Raw genomic sequence first — 9,222 nt, 5'->3', positions numbered from 1 at the left:
TCTCGCATCTTGGGCTAGTTGGTCGGCACACTTTTTGCACTCACGCATGACATACCTAAGAGGAGGATTCCCTAGCTCTTGAATGTGGGATCTGCAAATAGTGATGAGACTATGAAGTTGATGATTGGTACTCCCGCGTTCCACTTTGTTGTGCATGTTTCTTTTTTGAGACGTCTCAAAAATTTGTCTATATTTGTTAATTTATAATATTTAATATATATAATATGGATCTTGATCGATAGATTTTAATTAATTTTTTAAACAAAGTTTTCGAAATCATAAAAAACATTATAAATGGTGAGATAAAGACAATTTTTAACTTTTTGTGAGGTGTCAAAAAGAAAACATGCATAATAAAGTGAGACGGAGGGAAAAGTATTTGACATGACGGGGTCTATGGCATTTGCAGCATCCAATTCAATTTCCACCAAGGTGTGTGTGTGTATATATATATTTTAAGAAGTTTGAGTCCACGGTAAATGGCCCAAAGTTCTCCCGCGAGAGCCGAGACATAGCCCAATTTTCATGAAAAGCCAGTGATCTAGATTCCTTTTCAATCCCTAATTAATCCACTAGCAGTTGCTTCTGAGTTTGTAGCGCTACCACTCCCATCAACATTGAGTTTCCAAGAACCCGCCAGAGGTGGTGTCCAACTAATGAAGGCTTGTCTGGGTTGGATGGGTTACCGTAGAAGTATAGCTTGGACAATGAACTACCACTGAAAAGCTTTGGCTAGGATAGTGGTGGTGATGGTAGTTTCGAGAGGAGGAAGGTGTTCGTTATTGTGGATGGAGGTGTTATGATGGAGCCAAATGTGCCAATGGGTAACAAGAAAAACGACATTCTGGTGAGCCTAGAGTGGTGTGAACAAGAGGAGAGCAAGTTCATTTTGATCCAATGAACAAGGTCGGTAATGAAAGAGGGAAGCAAGGCGTGAGGGATATGCATAAGATCCCAGGCCTTGTTTGTTTCTCAGTCCTGAAGGGCGTAAGGACGGACTGCTCACAGTTGTGACAGGATGTGCAAGAGTTGGAAGGAATAACGTTGCAGTGTACAAGATAGTCGATGGTTAATACTTTGCTAAATGGCGAGCCAAAGGAAGTGCCGGATGCGATGGCGTTGATGGGATATGCCATATCCATTTCCAATCCGTGAGAAAGGGTGAAGTTGTGACGCCCTAGTGGTTAGGCTGAAAGGTTAGAGAACTTTCCAGATGAGGATGGTTTCCAAGCAAGGCTATCGGGTAGTGGAGTGATGCGCAGGCAGGCTTTGCCATAAAAGGTGCGGAGCATGTGTTCGTGGAAGTTGAAGGAAAGAGAGTATAGGTTCCAGGAGTTGTTAACCCTTAAACTCGAACTCGAGTTTCAACTGGGCCCAATTATTGAACTAGTCCGGTAAAGCCGAGCTCGGCCCATAACGAGTTGAGCCAAGGGCTGCTCGCGAGCAACTTTTTCGTTTGCAACCCTAGGGCAAATAAACAGTTTCTGTAAGTTTTTACTTGTTGAAATAATGTGAGGGTGTCATGTTTAATACACATGGATAATAAAAACGGTCAAAAACTTTTACTTCACCCGAAACTAGACGAAAATCGGTTCCATTCATAACCAGACATTATGTCATTGGAATAAAAAGTAGCTCATAATTGAATTTTACTGATTTTGGATCCAGAATGTACAGAGGCAGCCTTAATTTGATTTGTTTTTGTATTCTGTCCACATACCGATTGGTGTTCGATTAACAGGATTTTTTAACCACACTCAAGTGTTTTTGATGAAATCCACAATATGAACGGAACCAATTTTCGGATTGGGTCCGGCAACTGGCTGAAAAAGGCAAAACTACACCCCTGTAGTCGGTAAAAATGCTGACAAGCTAGCTAGTTCCTTCAGAAACAATTGCAAATTAGAACGTAAGGCTCGAGGGTTCACCATATGTATAGACCCTACCTCATTATAACAATTATCACTACTGATTCTTAATGTGTCGACCCCACATAGTAAGCAGCGGGGTCGGGCGACCCCATGGAGGGGAAAAAATTACTATTACTATACTGAATTTTTTTTTTCAAATTAATAAATGACCCTATTACTTTTTAATGATGACACCATACTAGATTATTTTTCCACTTGAAACCAACCCTTTTCTAACTCGTCAAAATTAAAACTTAAAGCACCACCCATTACAATTTGATGACGACAATAGATTATTTTTTCACATGAAACTCACCCCCCTCTTTGGAGAAACATTATTTGGTGGTCCAACACCCCTAAATACCACACATTTTCATGGAACCAACGGTAAGTGTGGTGTTGATGGGTGTTGGGCCTGAGGCCACTCCTCTTTGTAACCCTTAGTAAAAGTTAAAACACCACATAGAATAAAATGCAAGTGTAAAAGAAGTACTTGATGTTATCGACAAAGAAACTATCATGCAACTACAAAATGCGGAACTTATTTAATTCAACTGTAGAAGTTCTTGAGTTTATTTTGTTTTGGATGAAACTAAAAATAAGATTATTAGAACATACCTTTTGATATCTTTTATTATTTTAGTTGAAATGCTTGTTGAGCTTTTGATGTGTTTTTTGTCAAAATTAGATTATTAGTTGTCGTTACTATTGAATTTTTTTATTTATAATTGGTAAGAGAATATCTATCTATATTATAAAACAGAGCGGTTCTATTAAAAATGTCTAGGCATATAAATGAGAGCAACCTCTATAACCGTTAGATCACTTTATTAAAATGTGTGATCGTACAATTAGGGAAACAAAAAAGGAATACTTAATCACTCCTTCTCCTACCAAATTTCTCTCTCTCTCTCTCTCTCTCTCTCTCTCTCTCTCTCTCTCTCTCTCTCTCTCTCTCTCTCTCTCTCTCTCTCTCTCTCTCTCTCTCTCTCTCTCTCTCTCTCTCTCTCTCTCTCTCTGGTCTAATACTTTGTGAAAATGGAAAATTTGATGTGAATTTGGAGGCAAATGTGTTCATATACGGAGAAGTGTTATTCATCTGTAGCCAAAAGCCCATACATCAGAGAGCAAGGAATCCCATGGGAGCAGAATGGTTGTCCACATGTCAGACAAACCACTAGAAATGGCTTTTTTAGCGCAATCATGTGCAGCCAGATTACATACACTTTTAACAGAATTAAACTCACAAAACGTAAATACTTGTTTAAGCAAAATGCAATCATGAACCAAAACACTAACATCAGAGGGTGGTTCTATAGATGCGAGACAATTTCGTATAACCAACTCTGAATCCGATTCAATAATCACTCGTGGCAGCTAGTATGCTTATAAATGACCCCATGGTTCCGAAATTCTGGAGTCAAAACTAAAAGTTAATGAAACTTCACTACCATTTCCATCTTGTGCTAAATTTTTCATAAGTAAGCTAAATATTAAAATATGAAAGCGAGAATTATTTTTTGGCGAATAACCTTTTGATGATGTTTTTTCAATTGTTTGGAAAAAGGAAAATATATAGATTGAGATTGAGAATCAAAATCTAAAAAGGACAAAAGTAAACAAAAAGATATATAGTTTTGACGTTAAATGAAGTTTATTTAATCTTTTTGTCATAATTTTGTGGAACGGTAAAGACTAAATTGCCGATCATTAAAAAAGAAAAAGAAAAAAAAAGCAAAGACTAAATTGACTTAAAACTAACAAAAATTCAAGAAAGAAAAGTAAATTTAAGCCAATTTACATATAACTCCTATAATTAAGGCTCAGCGGATGCATACTTGTTTGATACCACTATAGTTCAATGCGGATTTAGCCCTAGTTGGTTTAGTGCTCAATTGTTTGTATTTTTAGTTAGGGCATTCCCTTGTAATCTGTAGACTCTTTCAACTAGATTTGAGCTTTTGCAATGCTATTCCCCTTCTCAAAAAAACATAAAATAAATTCGAACATTAATACTTTTTGAAGTTGGTTAAACTTTAAGGTACGTAAATGTAAATGCAAATGGGATGAGAAACACATCAGACTTCAATTGATTTATTTATATAATAAATCTTGTCAAATTCAAAGAATCTTTGAACTGATTAACGACTCCACTGACTTGTTTACTCTCCTCTTTTTTCTTTTTTCTTTTTTGTGGAAAATTCGGTCAGAATAAAAATACAATTAGCTAAGTATTAAAATTTGTTCCCTCTCGTGCTATCTGGTTTTTAAAGAAATATATAAGCATTTATAAAGCATCTCCATTAGACATTTTTAATATTATTTGTAGGAGTGTATATAAAGAAAAAGTATTAAAGATGGGGGCCCAAGAATGTATTTTTCTGAAACCTGTTAGGTGGAGAATTAAATTTTCGACCGAGAGATTTTAGGGTGTTCGTTAGGTGGAGAATTAAAAATCGGACCCCATTTCCCAACCGCTGAACTTAAATAAAGGAAAAAGTAGGGGATGTTGCCAAGCACTCTTTGGCAAGCCGGGTGTCGAGCAGCATCCAGTCGTTATTCTCGTCACAGACGATTTAGATTAAATTTGAACGCATATAGATCTGAACCGTCCATTACTTAGTCAAGATCCGAACTATTGATTCACGAGACAACTGGATCGATTGCTCGGCACCCACTTGGCGGAGGTGCTTGAGAGCATCCGCAACACAAGTATTCCCTACCGCTGAACCACACGACCAGATGGTCCAGATCAGTAATTTGTCCGCATAGATATGTAAACACGTCCACCAAATGGGAGCCGTAGGCATTGGCGTTGTTCGCCTGTGCAAAGTGCCGAGCCTAGTTCAACTTCTATTGAGGTGGAGTTCCACTCTTTTTGCACTTTTTAAGCTTAATAATAAAAGTAGATATAACACAACAACAACAGAACTCATATAGTCCCCAATCATTGGGAGTATGGACGGGGAAAGATTGGAGACAAACCTAACATTTGGCAATATGCACAAAGTGGCTGCTCTCAAAGTACCACTGAAACAGTTCCCCCCCCCCCCCATACTTGTTTTGCTGCGAAACTATGCCCTCAAATCAAAGCCACCTGACATCAGAGATGGCAGACTTAGCTTAATAAAAGTAGATACTCCATCCATTCCAAAATGAGAGGCCTTTTTGGGAAAGCATGTCATTTTCAATTGCTTATATCTTTTAATATGAGTGTTAAAAAATATACAATATGGATATTGTTTAATAGATTTTAATTAGTTCTATTAAACAAAGTTTTCAAAATAACATAAAACTTCATAAATCAGAAGATATAAGCATTTTAAAATAATACGAAATTCCAAAAAGGTCAGTCATTTTGGAACGGAGGGAGTATTTTTTAAAATATTTGGGTAAAAGTTAAAAAATTCGGGTTTTCAAATTTCTTTCGTCAAGACAAATCAATAATTCACAAAAGTTTGGCGCAAAACTAACAAACGTAAACAAAATTTGAATAAGAACAAAACTAACTTTTTTCACTTTTTGCTTAGTAGAACTCCACCTAAGAGTAAAACTCTTCAGGTCGGTTTCCTGCGAGCGGGAAGCATGAGCAAAATGTTTACCAAAAAGAAAAAAGAAAAAAAAGAAGCATGAGCAAAATAGTTATGGAAAGGGGTTATGGTGCGGCCAAACGATCTGGAGTTACGGTTGGGGGAGTCGGTTCCGAATTACGAAAATAAAAGAAAGACAATTTCTATTGAACGCACTCGAAATGTTGTGTTTTTTTTTTTTTTCACCGGGCACTCAAAAAGTTTATGTTGGGTTGGTTCATATTCTCAATAAATGAAAATTCTCAAAGTCTTGCACATGGTTCAGTTTCTGTTTTTCCCAAAGTGCTAGCTGTTGTGCTAGCTTGCTCATTTTGTCGTGTGACCTTCCATTCACTCGTGGGAACATGTATTATGCTTTTAATGCATGGGTTAATAGATGTTTATATAATGGGATGAAGGAAGTTCTTTTTTTGCGCAGAGGGAGTGAGGTGAGGTGAAAAACAGTGAGTGCAAGTGTCAAGTCTTGTGCTTGGTGTGAGAGTGGGTTCTTGGTGAGAGTGGGTGTATAAGAGGTTGGGTTTGGGTTTTCAAATTCGGGTGTTCTCTTGTACTAACTCTCTCATAGTGAAAGAACGGGATCCTCTCCGTGGAGTAGGCGTGTTATTGCCGAACCACGTAATTCTTGCTTGTCTCTAGCTCTCTATTTTATTTTTCATCTTACTTCCATTGGTTGCGATTGTAGTTGTGTTTGAATCTCGGTTCTTGGGTGCTTTTGCGTTTTATCCCAACAAGTGGTATCAGAGTCGGCTTGGTTCTTGACCGGTGTTTGAGATTCGGGTTTTGTTACATCCACAATGAGGGCAACGATCAACTCTCAGTTTTCTCTTGAGCAGTTTAATGGAAGTGGCAGCTTTACCCTATGGCAAAGGAGGGTGAAGGATATCCTTGTTCAACAAGGGTTGGCTAGGGTGTTGAAGGGAAAGGATGCGAAGCCGAAGACGATGAAAGATGATGATTGGGAGGAGTTGGAGTCGAAGTGTGTGAGCACTATTCGGCTCTGTATTGCTGATAATATTATCAACCATGTTATGGATGAGGATTCGGCATCGGCCTTGTGGGAGAAGTTGGAAAAGCTCTACCTTGCGAAGAGCTTGACTAACAAGTTGCATCTGAAGCAACAGTTGTACAAGCTGAAGATGGAGGAAGGCAGGAACCTCATTGAGCACATGAACGTGTTCAATGGTTATTTGGATCAGCTTTGAAAAATCAACGTAAAGATAGAAGAGGAAGACAAGGCCCTTTTGCTTCTTACTTCACTTCCGACTTCATATGATACTTTGGTGACGACTCGCTTGTATGGGAAAGATACAGTGAGTTTGGAGCAGGTGCAGTCAGCGTTGGTTTCTCATTTTACTCAGAAAAAATCAAGTTAACTCTCAGTTTTCTCTTAAACAGTTTAATGGAAGCAGCAGCTTTACCCTATGGCAAAGGAGAGTGAAGGATATCCTTGTTTAACAAGGGTTGGCTAGGGTGTTGAAGGGAAAGGATGCAAAGCCGGAGACAATGAAAGATAATGATTGGGAGGAGTTGGAGTCGAAGTGTTCGAGCACTATTCAGCTCTGTATTGCTAATAATATTATCAACCATGTTATGGATGAGGATTCGGCATCGGCCTTGTGGGAGAAGTTGGAAAAGCTCTACCTTGCGAAGAGCTTGACCAACAAGTTGCATCTGAAGCGACAGTTGTACAAGCTGAAGATGGAGGAAGGCGGGAACCTCATGGAGCACATGAACGTGTTCAATGGTTATTTGGATCAACTTCGGAAAATCGACGCAAAGATAGAAGAGGAAGACAAGGCCCTTTTGCTTCTTACTTCACTTCCGACTTCATATGATACTTTGGTGACAACTCTCTTGTATGGGAAAGATACTGTGAGTTTGGAGCAAGTGCAGTCAATGTTGGTTTCTCATTTTACTCAGAAAAAATCAAGTTCTGAGGGTAGAGAAAATTCGGCACTTGCGGTTCAAAGTGAGAATCGGGGAAGGACATCTGATGGTACATCCGGAGGAAACAACAGCTTCGGGTCTAGTTCCAGAGGAAAGGGTGTACAATGCTACAGTTGCAAAGAATTTGGCCATGTGAAGCGCGATTGTCCTTTGCGCAAGAACAAAGGGAAGAAATTTGATGATGCTTCGAGTGGTAGTTCTTTGGTGGTAGCGGATGATGGAGATCTTCTCACAATCTCCGAAGGTATAAACACTTCTTCTCGTGATGAGTGGATTTTAGATTCGGGTTGCACTATGCATGTTTGCTCCAAGAAAGAATTTTTTGATACATTCCAAGGAAAAGATGGTGGGTCACTGTTTTTAGGCGATGGAACTTCATGTGAAATTCGAGGTTTTTGGGAATGTAAAGATAAAAATATTTGATGGAGCGGTTCGTACTTTGGGTGGTGTGGCTTATGTCCCGAAGTTGCAAAGGAATCTAATTTCACTTAGCCGGATGGATTCCATTGGGTGCAAGTATTTTGCTGGAGGTGGAGCCATAAAAATCACTCGCGGCGATAAGGTCCTAATGAAAGGAGAGAAGTGCAAAGGGTTGTATCAGTTGATTGGCAAAACTCTTTACTTGACAAAGGTTTGGAAACGGTGTGCACAAGGAAATGGGTACCCAAGGTATGAGTCTTTTGCGGCGAATACAAAGTCATGTTTCCAAGTTGCCAATGTTTGTGAGAGTGAAAATCCTGTTGGTAGAGAGGACGGGTCGAGGTCCTACTCTCGTGTCAATTGATGATTATTGGCACGGGGCGGCTACACACGTGAATTGGCCGTGTGGTTTGAATCAAATTGTTGGACCTTAATGTGATTCTGGACGTGTAGCTGCCGTTTTCAAGGCTTGGTGGTGGTGCGGTGATCCGTGGAATTTTTCACCAAGGTGGAGATTTGTTGGGTTGGTTCAAATTCCCAATAAATGAAAATTCTCAAAGTCTTGCACATGGTTCAGTTTCTGTTTTTCCCAAAGTGCTAGCTGTTGTGCTAGCTGGCTCATTTTGTCGTGTGACCTTCCATTCACTCATGGGAACATGTATTATGCTTTTAATGCATGGGTTGATAGATGTTTATATAATGGGATGAGGGAAGTTCTTTTTTCGGCAGAGAGAGTGAGGTGAGGTGAAAAACAGTGAGTGCAAGTGTCAAGTCTTGTGCTTGGTGTGAGAGTGGGTTCTTGGTGAAAGTGGATGTATAAGGGGTTGAGTTTGGGTTTTCAAACTCAGATGTTCTCTTGTACTAATTCTCTCATAGTGAAAGAACGGAATTCTCTCCGTGGAGTAGGTGTGTTATTGCCGAACCACATAATTCTTGCGTGTCTCTAGCTCTCTATTTTATTTTTCATCTTACTTCCATTGGTTGTGATTGTGGTTGTGTTTGAATCTCGGTTCTTGGGTGCTTCCGCGTTTTATCCCAACAATTTAGCATTTAGTTGTTAAAGTTACACAAAACATAATCCTTTAAGCAAATTAAATGACAAATTTAACGCATTCCATCGTAAAAAAATAGAGTGCAGAGATCGTTTCTGTCCCGTTTTGCTCTACGCTTCCGAAATTTACTGGCGATCATTTGTGCATTTTGTTGAAAATTTGAGGCCCTTGTTGAATTATCCAAATCCCAACCATTCAAATCCAACAGTTTTCCCTCGAATTGCTATTCCTAGGTGAGAGGAACTCGCAAGATGCTTTTATTTTCCAACGGCTCTTTTTTCCCTTCTTGCTGTTTTGAAACTC

The sequence above is a fragment of the Rhododendron vialii genome, chromosome 7a, assembly GCF_030253575.1.
Source record: "Rhododendron vialii isolate Sample 1 chromosome 7a, ASM3025357v1".
NCBI classification, from domain to species: domain Eukaryota; kingdom Viridiplantae; phylum Streptophyta; class Magnoliopsida; order Ericales; family Ericaceae; genus Rhododendron; species Rhododendron vialii.
The sequence above is the reverse complement of the archived record's forward strand: the minus strand, read 5'-3'. Positions refer to the sequence as shown.